Source organism: Telopea speciosissima, chromosome 3 (assembly GCF_018873765.1).
Source record: "Telopea speciosissima isolate NSW1024214 ecotype Mountain lineage chromosome 3, Tspe_v1, whole genome shotgun sequence".
In the NCBI taxonomy this organism is placed as follows: Eukaryota; Viridiplantae; Streptophyta; class Magnoliopsida; order Proteales; family Proteaceae; genus Telopea; species Telopea speciosissima.
The window spans coordinates 28,518,876-28,538,409 of NC_057918.1; positions in this window are offsets into that span (position 1 = coordinate 28,518,876).

The window sequence follows — 19,534 nt, forward strand, 5'->3', positions numbered from 1 at the left end:
CAGTTCTAGAGTTTTTGGCATATCGATCAAGTACCTAACAATTAACAAATTGCAATCTTCTTTTAATTACCCCCTTGTTTTATTCTCATAAGTCATTTAACGTAATATTTAATGTAAGGATAACAAAAGGTTTTCATAAAATAAAAATGATTTAATCGAGATTTACCCTCATTGAAAGAAAAACCTTTGAGATGGCGTTCTTTTTTCCAAAAGTATTATCTTAAAAGAAAAAAAGAGTAAAGTTACAACTTCATAGTTAACCACTTTAATTACAATAAGATTGTTTCTTACTTAGTTGGCATCAAGTTAATCTAATCATATAAAATAACTAAATCTACCTCCCATCACCTACCCCCTACCTCAAATCCCAACGACCCCTCCCCCTTCCTCCCACCACTAAAAAAAAGTGATTAATATCTATTATAAAGTCTGACCCACTTGAGCAAAGATGATCTGTCTTAACTAATAGAGCTAAACTATTAAATATTGGTTTAATGGGTCAGATCTCCTCATCAAAATAGATTCAAAGTTAGATGCAATTTTCTGAAGTTTGGTAAGTCTCTCTTGTTTAAAAAATATAAAATAAAACCCCTAAAATAAAAAAGAGAATAAAATGATTATATCTTACTAATGGATATTAAAGATGTTGAAAAGTGGTTAATCTCTCTCTCTCTCTCAAAATAAAATCTCCTTTTAAAAAACAGAAAGTTGGAACGTGATATCATGTGCCTCTCCTTTTTGTGGCATCTTTTTAGATTATATGCTTAAGTGTTTATGCACTAATCAAAAGTGGCAAATCCTCACCCAATTATGTTCCAACTCCACGTGGGAGGCTGAACAGCTGATGGCGATGCTTTAGGTCTTTGTGGTACTAATCATCTAAACTTTTCTCGACAAACCCTCCATTGTTGGGGTTTTTTCTTTTCTTTTTAACGAGGTGGAGGGGGATTAATCAAAGTAAATAAAATTATCAACAACTTTTGATAAGTTTATTAGAATGGCTCAAATATCTATCACATGACAGACGAGTTTTGACTCAAATTTTTTTGGATCATAAGGGTTTCTATCTATGTGTCAAGTTTTAGCCCAAACTTTATTGAATTTGATTATGAATATAAACAAATGGTTAATAAAACTAATCCAACAATTAGTTAACCAAACCCAATATTAACCCACATGGATCTAAATCAAATATATTATATGGATAAACTTATCTTGAACACACCACCCTTAAACATATTCTACCCAGTTCTCTAATCAAGGACCACTGTAGATGATACGATTCAAGGTGGTTCAATCCTAGAGACAAGATTGTCAGTCAATCGCCCTTTGCTTTAGTGGCTTACGACATCAAGATGTATAGCACAAATCTTGGGTGCAAGCCAATGGTTGATGTCCAAGAGTTGGTTGTTCTCTTTTATTGGGATCGCTCCCTCCTCGCCCCGTCTCTTTCCTCTCTTTAATAAATAATTGAATCCAAGCTGACAATAAATTATAAAAATTATTAAATTTCATGATCACCATTATAAAATTACATTTTTATAAGGGAAAGTATCATCCCCCTCCCCCTCCAGATGTCCGTAATATCAATCCTGTTGCGTCAAGAAATCGTCGAGCGGTCCTGCGAGTGCCGTCACCTGCAAGTGGACCAAGGGGTCAACAGAGAGAACCGGTGTGGTTCCGGCCTAAGGCTCTCCAATGCCAAAGTTAGAGCTCCTGGCGCAAATAGATGAATAGTGATTATTCAGTATGAGTTTTGATGTCCCCTGATGGGGTTGTGTACCTTGCCTTTTATAGTAGAGTATGGCGGTGTGGAGAGTCCCAGTTTGATGGCGATTGTGCCGTTGAGTGGATAGAGGCCCTGGGTAACGGGGCTCTATCCTGATTGATCATCTCCCCGCGGGAGGGAGTGTCCTAGTGGTATCAAGATCTTTGGTGGATAGATACCCGCGTGTGGTGATAACGTCCTTGGTGCTTGAATCCGCCTGGATGACGTGACTTCTAAGCGGTGGCCTAGAGTCCTGGTGGTGACATGAGTCTATAGCGATACGATCGGGTCATAGGTGGGTAGCCCCCACCTCACGTTTGGGCCCACGATGCTGTGCCTGGGTGCAGGCCGCGCCTAGGTGAGGCCGCGCCAGGATGTGTGGCCGCGTCTAGGTGAAGCCGCGCCCGAGTGGTGGCCGCGCCTGGGTGAGGCCGCGCCTGGGTGTTGGCCGCGCCCTGGTGCTGGGACCCCGGTTCGTTCCCCTTGGTTATGGAACGGGTCGCCTGTGACACGTGGCCGGTCGTTGATTGGCCCGATGAATATTGGATGTATCATTTGCCCCCCACTCTCTTGGGATAGGATGTCCAAGAGAGTAGATGCCTTTACATAGTGAGGGGTCCGCTGCGAATAGACTTTTCTTGCGGGGCTTGCCTGTAAATCCACTAATGAGGTAGGAGAGGTTGGGGGTTCAAACTTTTCCTCCTACACTTATTCTTCTTTTGTTTTTTGTAGGTATATGTTCCTTTCCTTCACTTTCTCTTCTTTTACTTCTCATTTCTCTTTCTTACTTTTTGTCTCCCATTTTGCTCTTCTTTAATTCCCCCCTTGCAATTCCACTTTTTGTCTTTTGTCCTCTTTTTGGTGCCCACCATGTGCTTGTTTTTGGGTCACCTACACTAGTATCCACTTTGCTTGATTTTGGGTCCTTGGGTTTGCTTTGTGCTCACTTGGTGCCTTGGTTTGCTTGTAAGGCTTGAGTGGTGCTTGGCTTGAGTGCCTTGCCTCTTGTGATCTCTGTCACTTGATCGTGCCCGTGGTGTGGCCGCGTCGTCGTGTGCCTGCCTCCCCGTGCGATCGCCTTTTCTCTGAGGTAAGTTAGATCCCTTTTCTTTCTTTTTTTTTTTTTTTTTTTTTTTTTGTAGGGCGGCGCCTCGGTGAGGCCGGGCCTGGCTGGCCGCGCCTGGGTGTGGCCGCACCTGGGGTGGCCGCTCCTGGCTGACCGCGCCTTGCGGGTGTGGCCGCGCCTGGTTGGCCTCGTCATGCGGGTGAGGCCGCGCCTATGGTGGCCGCGGCGTGGGTGTGATGGACCCTCGCTCTTCTTCACTTTTCTTCCTCTTGTATGTGATGGATCTGCTGTTTATATTTTGCAGGTGGCCTTCCTTTCATTTTTTCTTGCTAGCTTCGGGGAGATCACTTTCTCGAGTAAGTAGTTCATTCCTCTCTTGTCCTTCATGTCGTTCCCGGGTGACCTTGGCCTTGCTTCAGTCGAGGTTGGATCTTCAGAGGAACGTTCCCCCGGATCGCCTTCTTCTGTGGGTACTCCCTCCTCTATACCCTCCCCTAGTGCTACTGACGGAGGTGTGGGACCTTCTAGTATCTCCGGTCCCAGTAGGGATCGTCGGCCCTCGGGGGCGGCATCGGCATCCGCCGGTCCTGCTGATAGGTTGGGCCCTGTTGCTAGCATCTTGTCACCTTCTGACTTGGTCTCCCTCCGTGAGGAGTTCCATATTCCCGCTGAGGTCATGTTGCGTACTCTTGGGCCTGGAGAGTATGCCTTCTCTCACCGTGTGGGTGAAATCTGTCTCTACCGTTCATTTTTTCTCCAGGGCCTTCACCTTCCTATCCCTCGCTTTGTCGAGTTGGTGTTAGAGCATTGGCACCCCACCCTTGGGCAGGTGTTGCCCAACTCTTGGAGGGTGATCTTGGGTTTCTATGTCTTCTTCGCCCGCCTGGGGCGTGCCGCCACTGTTCCCCTGTTCTCCCACTTTTATCTGTTGAAGAAGGGGAACCATGGATGTTATCACTTTGCTCGCCGCGTGCTCAAGGGGCCCTATGCCTCTGTGGAGCTTCTCACGGGGATCACTAGCCACGTGAAGTATTGGAGGGATCGCTTCTTTTTTGCCACGGTCCCCCGATGCCCACTACGGACTGTTAGGGAAGTTATTGACCTCAAGAGGGTCAATCAGGGGCTTGAGCTGAGTGATTTTGAGGGTGACTCCCTCAAGCTGTGCCTAGGTCGCGATCCGTTCCATGTCCGGGAGTTGGACTCGGAGGCCTTCCTGTCTCTCTGGAAGCTGAGTCCTGGTAAGAGCACTGTCTTTTGTACTTGATTGGCATGTTGGTATTTGAATGTATATGTCATCTGATTGGTTGGGCGGTCTATGTAGTGGATACGCGTCCGAACTTCAATTTGCTCCGTGGCAATCTGCGGAAGAAGGCCGCTTCTCAGGGTGGTCCATCTGCTGGAGTGACCGATGTTAGTGGTGCTTTTGCGCCTATGGTTGTTGGAGCGAAGCGGAAGGGTGGACCAGGACATGCCCACGTGACGAGCTCTGGTGTGCGTGTCCTCCTTCCCCGTACTTCTCCTGATGATGATGGCGTTTCAGGCTCTGTGCCTCTGCCTCCCTCTGTCGCTCCTTCCGGATCTTCTGTATTGTCCCTCTCCAAGGGGAAAGGTGTGAGTTCCTCTGGCGGTACTGCCACTGATCTTCCCACGCTGGGTGAGTCCCTGGTGATCACCTTGGGCGTGTCGGAGGGCTCGACCTTGGCCGAAGTCGGCGTGTCGCAGGAGTGGGTGGATAGGGGCAGGCTCCCTACCACGAGGATGGCCTTGCAGAGGCTTAGCGATGCTTGTCTGGCTCAGACCCTCTACCATGATATGGCTTCGGTGAGTTATCCCTTTTCTGTCTCGCCATGTTCATTGCTCCATTTATTTTTAGATTGTTTTATTGCTTGCCATGTTGATTGTAGGTCCATCACCGTATTGCTGAGGCGATGCTTTGATTGGAGGGTCACGCTTCTCGTGAGGTGCAGATACAGCGTACCCGCGTGACGTGGAGAGGGAGTTCCAGGGACAGATCGATGCCCGTGAGAGGGCCGAGGCCGACGCGTAGAGGGTGTCGGGGGAGCTCACGGTGGCGTCCGAGAAGCTCCTGGAGGTGTTTGAGGAGCTGCGTGTGACCTCTACTGGTGCGGCCGAGAGCTCGGCTAGGGTTCTTGCCTTGGAGGAGGAGTTTCATTCATTGAGGGGAAGGCATGAGGCGGAGCTGGCATCTTCAGGTGAGCGAGATGTGGCTGAGTTCCAGGCATCCTCTGCGTTCTCGACGCTGTATCAGGCGCAGCTTCAGCCCGCCTATGAGGGAGGGGTCCGAGACTTAGCCGCTTATGTCCTAGAGGTGACCCCCGATTATGACTTCTCTGTCTTGGGGTTCTCTGAGTTTGCTGCGGCGCTTCCGGGTGTAGCTGTGGTGGAGAGCGTTCCGGTGTCAGAGGCGGAGGCTGCCTTGCCTGAGGGGGGTGCTGCTGCGCGTCTTCTTGAGGTGGACATGATGTCTCCTGCTGGGTCGGAGGTGACCCACCACTCTGTGATCTCTTGACCCTACGGCCGTACAGATCCTGTAGACGTCTCAACCTTTTTCCTTTTTTGAACTTGAGTTGTAACTACTATGACTTTTCTATGTGATCGCTTTTGTTTCTCTTTGATTGCATTGTCTCCTGGTGATTGTTTGCGCGTTGATGCTCTCTGACCCTTGATAGTCATGGGATTTTGGTAGTGGCGTCGTGCCTTGGTGATCCTCAGACCTTAGTGGGTTAACGCCTTAGGCGTAGAGCCTCACTGTTGGCATGACGCCTTAGGCATATAGCCTCAGTGGTGGCATGACGCCTTAGGCATGAAGCCTCAGTGTTGGCATGACGCCTTAGGCATGAAGCCTCAATGTTGGCATGTCGCCTTAGGCATGAAGCCTCAGTGTTGGCATGTCACCTTAGGCATGAAGCCTCAGTGTTGGTATGTCGCCTTAGGCATGAAGCCTCAATGTTGGCATATCGTCTTAGGCATGAAGCCTCAGTGTTGGCATGTTGCCTTAGGCATAAAGCCTCAGTGTTGGCATGTCGTCTTAGGCATGAAGCCTCAGTGTTGGCATGTTGCCTTAGGCATAAAGCCTCAGTGTTGGCATGTTGCCTTAGGCATAAAGCCTCAGTGTTGGCATGTCGTCTTAGGCATGAAGCCTCAATGTTGGCATGTCGCCTTAGGCATGAAACCTCAATGTTGGCATGTCGCCTTAGGCATAAAGCCTCAGTGTTGGCATGTCGCCTTAGGCATAAAGCCTCAGTGGTGGCACGTTGCCTTAGGCATAAAGCCTCAGTGTTGGCATGTCGCCTTAGGCATGAAGCCTCAGTGGTGGCACGTTGCCTTAGGCATAAAGCCTCAGTGTTGGCATGTCGCCTTAGGCATGAAGCCTCTGGGGTGGCGTGACTCCTTGATGTAGTGGCAGTGATTCGATGGAGTGGTAGAAGAAGACAAGTATTCCTGCAACATCTCTTTATTTTGAATGAAATTCAAATTGACCTTGAAACAGTGATGTCGTCTACTGCTACTGCTGCTGTTATCACTACCACTACTGCTACTCTTGATGGCTACTCTTGATGGCTACTCTTGATGGAGTTGTTTGCTTCTACTGGTAGTACTTCTTCAGATGTTCTGAGTTCCAGGTACGGTCTACCTTCTTACCCCCTGAGTCTTCAAGCGGTAGGTCCCTGGGCATATCTGCTTGGAGACTATGTAGGGTCCTTCCCAGTTAGGTGACAGCTTCCCTGCCTTCTGTGGCTGTGATGCACTTGCCCTCCGTAGTACTAAATCTCCCTGGTGGAATAGCCTTTCCTTGACCCTGGCATTATAGTACCTGGCAGTACGTTGCTGGTAGGCGACGTTCCTTAGTAGTGCTCTCTCGCGGACCTCATCTATAAAGTCTATGTTCGCCCGCAGTCCTTCAACATAGGTACGTTCGTTGAAGTGCAGAACCCTATGGGACATGGCGCAGACCTCTACTGGCGCCAATGCTTCAGTGCCATATGCTAGGCGGAATGGGCTCTCTCCTGTGGGCGTCCGTACTGTAGTTCGGTATGCCCACAGGACGCTTGGTAGCTCTTCTACCCACTTGTCTTTGGCTCCCTCTAGCCTTTTCTTGACTTCTTCCAGTAGTGTTCTGTTGGTGACCTCCACCTGACCATTGGCCTATGGGTATGCTACCGACATAGGCCGATAGTTGATGTTGTAGCTGTGATAGAATTCTTGGAATTTGGGGTTGTTGAATTATTTGCCGTTGTCTGACACGAGGATCCGTGGTACCCCGAACCTGTAGATGACGTCGTCGCGGACGAACTTCTCCATCTCTGTCTTTGTTATCTTGGCCAAGGGTTTAGCTTCGACCCACTTGGTGAAGTAGTCGATCGCGATGACCAGGTACTTTCTGTTTCCCGGTGCTGCGGTGAAGTTGCCTAAGATGTCTAGTCCCCACATGGCAAAAGGTATGGGGTTGAGGATTGATGTCAGCTTGGTGGCGGGTAGATGGGGTACTGGGGCGAACAACTGACATTGCTCGCACTTCTTGGCATATTGGATGGCCTCCTCTTACATTCGTGGCCAGTATAGTCCCTGGCGGAGGATTTTGTAGGCTAGGGCTCGTCCCCCCATGTGGCTTCCACATATCCCCTCATGGACTTTGGCTAGGGCGTACTCTGTCCCCTTGGGTCTTAGGCACCGGAGTAGTGGTGCTATTGCCCCCCGCTTGTACAGTACCCCGTCTAGGACGGTGTACTTTGTAGCTCTCATCCTGATCTTCCTTGCCTCGGCCTTGTCTTCTGGTAAGACATCGTTCTGGAGGTAGTTGAGTAGAGGGTCCATCCAGCTAGGTCCCTCCTCGATCTCGTTAACCTGCTTTTCCTTATACGTTGGCTCATGCAGGATCTCAACATAGACTGCGCTAGCCAAATTTTGGAGTTCCTCATTGGCTAGCCTGGATAGGGCGTCAACGGCGGCGTTCTCATCCCTAGGAACTCGAACCATCTCAAACTTCACGAAACCCTCGATCAATGCTTGAGTACGTGCTAGATATGATGCCATCCTATCATCTTTCGCCTCATACTCTCCATTCACCTGATTCACCACGAGCTGGGAGTCGCTCCGGGTGGATAGGTGTGTGACTTGGATGGCTCTGGCCACCCGGAGTCCAACTAGTAATGCCTTGCATTCTGCTTCATTATTGGATGCTTGGAAGGTGAACCGAAGAGGATATTGGATACGAAATCCCTCGGGGCTGGTTAATATGAGACCCGCGCCGCTTCCCGCCGCATTACTCGACCCGTCCACGAACATGTCCCACGATCCGTGATCCTTCTCTTCGGGCTCCCCTGTTTTTTATTCGATCTCAGATAGGGTACACTCTGCAATGAAATCTGCAAGAGCCTGGCCTTTGATGGCTGTCCTTGGTTGGAACCTGATGTCATGCTCACTTAACTCCACCGCCCATGCTATCAATCGCCTGGAGACGTCCGGCTTGTGCAGTATCTTCTTCAGGGGTAGGTCTGTGAGGACTATGATGGTATGGGCTTGGAAGTATGGTCGTAGCTTCCTGGCTGCAATTACCAATGCATAGGCTACCTTCTCGATCCTAGTGTACCTGGTCTCTGCATCAATCAGAACATGGCTGACGTAGTAGATGGGTCTCTGGACTTTGTCTTCTTCCTTCAGCAGTACTGCGCTGACCACGACAGGGGTGGCGGCCAGGTAGAGCTGCAACTCTTCGATAGGTTCTGGTTGCCCAAGCAATGGTGGGCTCTCTAGGTACTCCTTCAATTCTCTGAACGCCTTCTGGCACTCTTCCGTCTATGTGAAATCTTTATGGCTTCGGAGGTTCTTCAATGTTTTAAAGAATGGTAAGCACTTATCACCTGATCGTGACATGAACCTGGAAAGGGCGGCGACCCTTCCATTCAACCTCTGCACTTCCCTGACCGTCCGAGGAGGTGCCATCTCTTGGATGGCCTTGATCTTGGATGGGTTGGCTTCTATTCCTCGGACTGAGACCATGAACCCCAGGAATTTTCCGGACGTTACACCGAAGGCGCACTTTGCTGGGTTTAGCTTCATCTGGTTCCTCCTCAGTATTGTGAATGCTTCCTCTAGGTCGGTCAGGTGTTGGTTGGCGTGGATGCTTTTCACGAGCATGTCATCCACATATACCTCCATGTTGCGCCCGATCTGCTCCTCGAACATCTTGTTGACCATCCTCTGATAGGTGACCCCTGCATTCTTTAACCCGAACGGCATGACGTTGTAGCAGTAGTTCTCTTTGTCCGTCCGGAATGCGGTGTAAGACTCATCATCCTCATACATGAGGATCTGGTTGTATCCGGAGTAGGCATCCATGAAACTCAGCGTCTCATGGCCGGCGGTGGCGTCGATCAGTAGGTCGATCCTGGGCAGTGGGTACTCATCTTTTGGGCATGCCTTGCTCAGGTCGGTATAGTCGACACACATCCTCCACTTCCCACTTGGCTTTGGTACCATGACCACGTTGGCGAGCCAGGTTGGGAACTTCTCCTTTCTGATGAACCCTGATCGGCTTAACTTCTCGACCTCCTCCTTGATTGCTGCTTGTCGGTCGAGGGCAAAGTTACGCCGCTTCTGTTGAATGGGCTTCCTGGTTGGGTCGACATGTAGTCGGTGTTTCGCTATGGAACGTGGTATTCCCGGCATGTCAGAGGTCAACCATGCGAAGACATCCATGTTCGCTTGGAGGAGGTGTCCAAGCCCTTCTTTCTGTTCCTTGCTTAGCAGCGAGCCGACCTGAACGACCTTGGAGGGGTCGTCCTGGATGAGGGGCCATGGGATGAGGTCTTCCACTGACCTTCCCCTTCTCTCTGTCAGTTCATCTCTCTGGTCACTGACCATGCTCTCTAGGCAGAGTGCCATTCCACGAGTGTTTCCATTGTTCTTTTTCATGAAGGTGGCATAGCACTCTCTTGCTTTCTTCTGATCTCCTCGGACTTCGCCTACCCCATTCTCGGTGGGGAACTTCATCTTCAGGTGAAGTGGCGACATGACTCCTCTAAGGGCTGTCAGTGATGGTCGCCCTAAGAGGCCGTTGAAGGACACCACGGACTTGACTTCCATGAAATTCACCATGATGGTTACTTGTTGAGGGTGTACCCCGAAGGTGACGGGTAGCTCTATGGTACCTCTGATGGAGGTGGTGGCACCTGAGAATCCATGGAGATAAGTGGGCTCTGGTTTGAGCTGGTCGTCCCCGAACCTGAACTTTCAATAGGCGTCCAAGGAGAGTACGTCAACAGACGCCCCTGTGTCTATCAGTACCCTGTGTACAGGTCGATTAGCTACCTCCACCTGTACTACCAGGGCATCTTCATACGGGAAGTTTAGTCCTTCCAAGTCTTCATCCGAGAAGGAGATCACCGCCTCGGTCCTGGCTATCTTGCTGGGTTTCTCTGCCACTCCCATAAACTTGGCATGAGCTTTAGCTTTTCTGGTGGACTCTTGCCCCGGTCCTCCAAGTATGGTGAGGATAGGAGGTCCCTTGGTGCCACTAGGTTCTGTTGCATCTCTTCGCTCTTCTGGGCGGTCTCTCTCTCGATCTGTTCTTCTTTCTTCTCGTCTCGGTTCCACTCTGTCTCCGTCGCGACCTCTATCTCCTTGGCCTGAGCGGTTGTCACGTCTCCCCTTCACATACTTGTTCAAGCTTCCTGCTCTTACCAGTTGCTCTATCTCTCTCTTCAATTGATAGCACTCCTCTGTGTCGTGCCCATTCTCTTTGTGGAAGAGGCAGTATTTGTTAGGGTTCCGCTTCTCTGGTCCTGCTAGCATGGGTTGTGGCCAATGGAGTAAGTCACGGTCCTGGATTTGCATGAGTATCTGGGACCTGGTGGTGTTCAGTGGTGTGAACTCGGGGGTACTTGCCCTCTCACTCCTCTTTGGGCGGCGGTCTGTCCTCCTAGATGGGAGGTCGCCCTTCTCTTGTCGGCGCTCTGTCCTCGACCTCTTACCCTCTTTGCGATCATCAGGTGCTGACCTCTTGTTGTCTTGTGGCTTGGCCTCAATTATTTTTGTTCTAGCTTGTAGTACCTCGGCCATATTTGCAAACTCGTTGCACCGCTCCAAGAGCTCTTTCATAGTCCTGGTCTCATGATGTGCCAGGTCCTTGATCAGGTCCAGGTCCCTAATACCTCCTGTTAGGGCTGCATGCTGTGTCTGGTCATCCAAGTCTCGAACCTCCAGGGATTCTTTGGTGAACCTGGTAACGTATTCCCTGAGAGATTCCCCAGGATTCTGTACCACGTTCGATAAATTGACGGTGGTCTTCTTCTGCTTGACGCTGCTTTGGAAGCGGGTGACGAACTGTTCGCATAGCTCTGCGAACGAGCCTATAGATCTCGGTCGTAGCCTGGAGAACCATGATGTGGCTGCTCCCTTGAGGGATGCCGGGAATGCCCGACAGGAGACCACGTCCGACCCCCCATACAGCGTCATCATGCCATTAAAGTAGTTGATGTGGTCATTGGGGTCAGTGGTACCACTGTAGAGTTCAAAGGTGGGTAGTCGAAACCTGGAAGGTAGTGTGGCTGACATGATCTCTGCCGAGAAGGGGTGTTGTCCAGGTATGGAATGCGTCTTGCCTTTGGTCTGCTTCTTCAACCCTTCCAGCTTCTCATCCAGGTCGCGGAGTCTTTGATCGAGCTCCTCGTCCCGTGTCTGCCCCCCACGCCTGGCCGGACGTTCGCTGCGACCCCGTTCACGCTCTCTCCTGGATGTCCCCTCCCGCCTTGAGTGTTGGCGGGATGGGGAATGGTCACGCCGTGATGAACCCTGTCGTGAAGGTGAGGGGCTTTCTTCTCTGTAGGTCCGGCTTCGTCGTGGTAAGTGACCTTCTTCCAGTCGTCCGTCGAACACAGACCTCCGGACTGATCTCTACGGGCTAGACACCCTCGCCCTGGGTGTTGGCGTCCTCCCACGTTCTGACCGTGGCGAGAGGTCTCTTGTTCTCCTGGGATGCTGGGAAGGCTCCCCCCGCTGCGAAGTGGGGGTTGCTTGTCGCGCTAGTCTCTCTGATCTCATGCCCCTGGGAGATGATCTCCTAAGGTTCGGCTCTTGTCGAGGTATGGACTCCACCCTTGCTGATGGTGAAGTCCTTCGACGGTGAGACGTCGCACGCTGCGTCAAGTATTCTCAAAAGAGTTGTTGTTCATCGAGGATCTGTGAGCATTGGGGTCAGGTGTCACCTCTACCCCCGCCTCGTCAGCCTCATCATTATTGGGCTCGTCGACCACGAACTGGTCATTAAGGGGGATCTCTTCCTCCAGAGGGACATGGTCCGAGTCGTTGGCTCTGTGAGAGCACTCTGGGGGTGGTGATCCATTCCTTGCTCCGTTGTTGGTGGTGGTAGTCTTCCTTCGTGCCATTGAATGAATATGGAAGCGAGCTAGTAGCTGTAATGGCTAGCGTCGTTCCCATAGACGACGCCAATCTGTTCCGTCAAGAAATCGTCGAGCGGTCCTGCGAGTGCCGTCACCTGCAAGTGGACCAAGGGGTCAACAGAGAGAACCGGTGTGGTTCCGGCCTAGGGCTCTCCGATGCCAAAGTTACATCTCCTGGTGCAAACAGATGAATAGTGATTATTCAGTATGAGTTTTGATGTCCCTTGATGGGGTTGTGTACCTTGCCTTTTATAGTAGCGTATGGCGGTGTGGAGAGTCTCAGTTTGATGGCGATTGTGCCGTTGAGTGGATAGAGGCCCTGGGTAATGGGGCTCTATCCTGATTGATCATCTCCCCGCGGGAGGGAGTGTCCTAGTGGTATCAAGATCTTTGGTGGATAGATACCCGCGTGTGGTGATAACGTCCTTGGTGCTTGAATCCGCCTGGATGACGTGACTTCTAAGCGGTGGCCTAGAGTCCTGGTGGTGACATGAGTCTATAGCGATACGATAGGGTCATAGGTGGGTAGCCCCCACCTCACGTTTGTGCCCACGATGCTGTGCCTAGGTGAGGCCGTGCCCGAGTGGTGGCCGCGCCTGGGTGAGGCGCGCCTGGGTGTTGGCCGCGCCCGGGTGCTGGGACCCTGGTTCGTTCCCCTTGGTTATGGAGCAGGTCGCCTGTGACACGTGGTCGGTCGTTGATTGGCCCGGTGAATATTGGATGTATCAAATCCAATACCTAAGTTTTGAAAAATGACAATACCCTCCCCTAATTTTTAAAGATTCTCTCAACTGTACCTTAAATGGTTAACGGTGTTAAAACAACTATTTAAAAGATGATATTACCCTTCTTCTTCTAGTTTTTTAGATTTTTTTTCTTTCTTTTCATCTACATTCAAAACCCACCGATTGAAACCACCATAGCCAAACACATCCACTATGTTGGTTTTTCCGGTAAAAACCTACGTCACTCTCTATATCCCATCCCTCTCCTTCGTCCCCACTGAAACCCCAAACCCACCTTCCCTTTCCCTTCTATCTCACACTAACAACGGAAAAAAAATAAAATTCGAAACCTTCTACAAACCAATCGAACCACCCCTTCTTCTATTTTCTCCCAGAACCAATCCCACCGTCTTCCTTTTCCAAAGAACGGGTTTTCCAACCCCACCGCTTCGTTGCAGGTATCAACTCCAGACAACACGGAAACTATCCTTAATTCCTTCCTGGCGCAGAACTGGAAAGTTAGATAAAGGTTCTTTGAATTGCGAGTGTGAGTTGGCTAAGAGGTCAGAAGAGAAAGAAAATTTTGACAAAGTCTCACAACCTGAGACACCTTTACACAGTTGGCCTAGAAATTTACTAATCTGAATACTTCTGATTAGATTCTAATCTTGTCCATGACCCCATCTCCACCCAGTAGTGGCGGTGGTGCTGCTGCTGCTGCACGTTGGTTAGTGGTTAAAACCTCAAATGGCAATGAGGATCGGGAACTCAAGTGAAGAAAAAACAGGGGAGGGGAAGATAATTCATTAATTCCAGGCATTATTCGCTTCGGGTCGCAAATCTCAAAAAAGTAATTCTAACCCAAGAATAAGCAGATTGGTTCATTTGGATTCAGTCAAATAAGTACAGGTAAGTAGCAGAGAGAAGATGAAGATCGGCGGCTGTGTTGTGGTGCTGGCACTAATGCTGCTGCTATGATGGTGGTGCTAGCGCTGCTGCCGGAAGAAGACGAAGAAGAAGAGGATCTGCGGTGCTGGTGGTGCTGGCGGAAGAAGACAAAGAAGAAGAAAAGCGAGAAGCAGAGGAAGAAGAAGAAACGAGACAAGCAGGGGAAAAACGATGCAAAAAGGGGATTTTGGGATTGGAGGGGGTAAAAATGGAATTAAAATAAATCAAGGGTAATTTGGGGTTTTAGATAAATTGGACCTGTCCACATCATCAATTAATGGTAGTTTTGAACGGTTAGCGTACAGTTGATATAATCTTTATAAAGTAGGGAAGGGAGTAATCATTTTTTAAAACTTAGGTATTGCATTGATATTAGGCAAACTTAGAGGGGGGAAGAGAGAGAGAGAGAGAGTAAGTAGTACGAGGGGTGGCGTCCACTAGTTTTAAAATTGGTTTCCATAACTCATTCCGATCCCATCTAGGGAGAATCCACTATTTTTATCATGTCTGCTTGATCTTCCCTAGCCTGCAATTCGTAGACAATAATAGTATCAGACACAGAGAGAGAGAAGCTTAAGGATAAAGATCCTCTCCAATTCTTTAATCCGGTAATTCCTAGCAGTGCCACCTTTTTTGTGCGACATGTGGTACAAATTGATCATGTGGTGGAGATTGTTTTGCACCATTTCATGAAGCCCAACCCGTTTTAGCAATTAGATCCTCTCAATCCGGTTAGAATGTAAACCTTAAAACGCCGAAAGAAGAAGAGAAAAAAAAAAACACACGGAAAGGAAACCCTTTCAAATCGCAAATTTCCCTCTCGTAGGTTTCCATAAGGCACTCCGATCGCAGCCAAAAGCAAACAAAACAAAAAAAGGGACAACCCATTATTGTCATCATGTTTGCTTCATCTTCCTTTTAGTAAAGGGCGTACGAGTTTCCTGTCAGTGTGGGGTTTGGGAGGATCAAAAGCAGTCTTACCCTAGAGAAATTGTTTCCAGAGACTTGAACCCGTGATCACAATGGAGTAACCTTACCTTACCCCTCCCCTCGCAGACAATAGTATCTTCATCAAATTAAAACAAAACAAAACCGGGTTTTCATTTGTTTTCATATTTTGGTGATTGGAGGACCAATATGACATGGAAAACGTGTTCTTCCCTTCTCTCTCTCTCTCTCTCTCTCTCCGTGGTCCGTGGCTGCAAAAGATGAGGGAAGGAGGGGAAGGGGACCAAGGGGACCAATAAGATCTTCTCGGGTTTCTTTTGATTCTCATTATGAAAATTGGAGAAAAGCAAGAGTACGGATCCAACTCCTCTACTTTCAAGGCGGGCAGTACTTACGTGTGCCCAACTTTACCAAGCATACAAGGCGGGCAGAAAGTACAGCCTTAACCCCTACTCGGGCAAGGCGCTCAAACAGGGGTAAGACGTACTTTTCACCACTTTATATATGGGACAAAGTTGGACGGACGAAAATACAACCCACCTTAGAAGCAGAGAAGTCTCTATAGACTGGCTGGCAAAGGGCAAAAAGATGCGCAGAAAGCGGAAAGGTTTTCCACTTCAGTTTCAGAAGCAGCAGTTAATTTGCACACGTGACTTGACTTGAGGACGAAAGGGAAGGTCAAGGGCAGATTAGGTAAACAGACATTTAGCCAGGAAGGGTAGATGGAATCATGGGATAGGTTGGCTACTTTCCTCCTTCCCCACCTTGGGGTAAGCGCTGACCTACTGAGTGGTGGCTAAGTAGTTGTTGCTCAGGTTGGTTAGCAGTTGGAGTAGGTGAGCTGGGCAAGCTCAGGCCAGTGAGCCCAAATCCACTGACCCGCTGATCACAAACCCAGCCTGCCTGCAGAGGTCCTGCAAGTACCTGCCGACCAAAAAACACTATTTTTCTCCCCCTTCATAGGGCATGGGTTCCACACCCTCATGGAGGGTTCAGATCCGAACTCAAAGAACATCAATCCTTCTCACCCATTTAAGTAACATTCTTATGAATCCATTTTTTCTTCCTTTCAAATATTTTCATGGTGATTCGATGCTACCGATCCTTTTATGGGTCATGATACACACTCCACGCCCTATTGATGAGGTCGAAACTACCTTTCCTTTTGGTCATTCAGTGCTACCAACGATTCGGTCCTATTTTTATTATATTACTATACAAATTATTAAAACGCATGTCGTAGCAATAACATATAATAAATACATTTAAAAGGTATGTAATCCTACACAAGGGCTTTGCTATTGTAGGATATAATGAGGGCCAGATGTACGCAGTCTTATCCCTGCTTTTTCGAAGAAGTTGTTTCCCTGATACTATCCATACATTTGTTTTTCTTTATATGCATAGATGAGGGACTTAATTTCTCTCCACCCATAATGAAGAGAGAATCTATTCATCTACCCCATCCAACACAATGATTGAACTAAAGAAGGATACATTGTACCATAAATAAAAGGGGTGGGAGTTAATAATTAACTTATAGTCTTTACCATGTTTGAAAATAAACTTGGTCCCCATTTTACATGGAAAAAGGCAGGCATATATCTAAGTGCATTGTACACGCCCCTTGCAACCGTTTTCAATCTCTTCATTTAATGTCGTGGAACATGCGTATGTATACGAATCAATTCCCACCGGAATTCATCTCTTCTTTTGACGCGTATGATGTCAATATAAAAGGACAACCAAGTGCGATGCAATCCAACCGTCCACCCAATACTTGAGAAGATAAAATGATGATACTGCCCATGTTTTTACGATTGAATTCTCGGGTGTAATGCATTGGATAAAAATCCTACAACGTGTCAATCTCTCAACCATATTGTTCTGCTTCTTGGTTCTCTTTGTACCAACCCCACACCCCACCCAAGCTGGGTTTCATGTCTTTGAAAGGATACGTATATTTTGCCATAATATTTGTCTTTTGGAAAGTAATAGATTGTACATAAGCTCGATTGCAAGATTTAAGGTATTTTCACTTACTATAAATCCCTAAAGAAGGGTTCCTCTAGTTGGATTTAAAATTACAAGTCACAACCACACCACGAGAATACCTAGGTAAGGAACCATCAAAATGGGCCAGGTTTCAGCTTGACCCTGATTCAGTAATCCGGTTAACTCCTATACAAGCCAAAACCCGATTTAATGTTGACCACTAATTAACCAGGTTTGGTCTAATTAATTGGGAGATATATGTGATCCCTGGTTCAATCAACCGGTCTGATGCAAATTTGGCCTTCATGGTCACCTGCAGTTATGAGTTGTATAGAGAGCTTGAGTAGTCGTGCGGTGCTGGGTGAGAAAAACTTAAAGTAGATAAAAAGATGATACTGTCATGTTTTTACGGTTGGATTCAAAGTGTGGTGAATTGGATAGCGTTCGCATTTGAGAGGATGAAAATTCCAATTTGGTGTTTTCTTTAAAAATCATGATGATGTAATGATTGATTTAAGTGTCTATCTTTTTCTTCAAATTTAAAATTTTTTCTTTTCTTTTCTTTTCTTGACATTCAAACGTAGCCTAAATCAATTGAAAAAAAATACATAAATTTGACAAGTCCAAGAAGGAAGTTTTGTTTTGAGAGTCTTGCCTTGGGATCTGATTTCACTTTAAGGAGCTCAGCACCTAGAGAGTATCCAATGAGTCATCCAACAATGTTGGACTGCTGAACGCGTAGTGATACACGTTCGACACACATTCTTGCTTAGCCGACAACTCATGCGGTTAGATACTTTATTGGGCACTCCCAGAGTACGTCCCTGAGGAGGAGCCCAATGACCTGACTTGGAGGCCGTATAGAAAGCACATGGACGATGAAAATAAATTGAAATATCCCCACCACCACCACCACCCACAAAGATTCAAGAGAATCCAAAGCCTGTGGTGATCGGAAACTGATAGAAACAGTCCAGTGGCAGTGGTGGTGGTGGTGTTGATTCTGTCCATATATATTCCATAAGCGCTGAAAAGACGAGATGACTATACAGGGAATCTATTTAAGAGTTTTGGATTCATTTGCATTTAATTGAAAACAAGTGTGTGACCCTACAACCCATGTGATTCACATTTGCACTTTCTCTTTCTCTCTCGATTACTGTCCTTGTCACTCACTTCCAAATATTACCCCACACCCCCAATTAACCATTCTCTTGTCCATGTCACCTTCTAAGGAATAAATAAATATAAAAAAAAATAAACTATTTAAGGAGCTTTCGATAGATAAACAGAAGAGAACAAGGGTGCAGGTAAGCACATTCAGTCGTGGCCATTGCTGTTCACATCATAATCTGAATCCCAATTAAGGGTTCTGTCTCTCTCTCTCTATCTCTCTCGCTTAAAAAATATATTTTTTAATTATCTAAAAATGATTTTTTTTTTCGAATGAAAAAAAAGATACATGTTCCATAAATAAGAATGGTTTATCTTTCTTTTTTTCTTTTACTTTTCTTTTTATTTATTTATAGGTGTGTCTGGAGGCACCTCCATAGGTGTATTAAGAACTTGACACCTTCTTTTAATTGTCCCTTGTCTTATTTTCAAAAGGTTTTTAAGATAAAGGGTGTAAAGGGTTTTTAAAAAGGCGTCATCGTTATGCATATATTTTTTAGTACAAATGTAAAATGACATTATTACCCTTGTTAAAAAATATATCATACTAAAGAGAAAAAATATATAAAATTAAAAATTATTTAACACTACGAAGAGTATCAATAAGATAATCCTTTTATTTAATTATTTAATAACAAAGAAGATAGGAGACTTTGTTGTGAATTTTTAACATGATCATTAGTTGAATATGTCTAATCTTTGAGAATTGCAAGGATTGAAATTCGCACTGTATCATAAAGGTGAGGGATTGGATCCTATGAAAAAAATTGTAAATTCCATATCTAGAAATGGTTGTTTTGGATGGACTGGCCATGTGTAACTAAAGGATGCTTTTGAATCACTTATTCAAAATCCATTATCGAATTCTACTCCGAAGAAAATGGAGGTACTTATGGCTGAACGGGCTGATCTGGTCTTTCACAATAAAGCGATAAATGAAACTACGGTTAAACCACTTATTAGCAGATTAATAGATTACTTCAGAATGGCATATACATCACACATCCTTGTTTAAGTAAAAGAAGCAAAAGTTTCATTATTAGCTGGTCCAAAAGTCATGTGCTAACGACAAGATTTATAATTGTATTAAAGATAATTTTGTTCTAAAACAACCCCCCCCCATAGCCCAGAATTAAAAAAAAATGCAATACTTAAAGACCGTAGGCCACTCATAAATTTAATCAAAATCATCAAATAGTAGTTACAACCCGAGGGTGAACGCAGGACTTTGATAGAGAGGTCAACATCATTCTATAAGAAGGAAGGTCAAATTTCCTATATAATCATTAGGTGTCATCTTCTCAAATTATGTAAATCTACATCTTTGTGAATATCAAAATTCATTTATCATCAAAGCTTGCTTCATATGTTTCTCTTTAATCCTCTCTTTGTTCAAGGATTTGAAGTCCATTGCACTTTTTTTACAGAGAAGGTTTCTTGAAACTCAGCATCACCCAGCACCAAGCGGGAGCTAATGGAAATGTGTGCA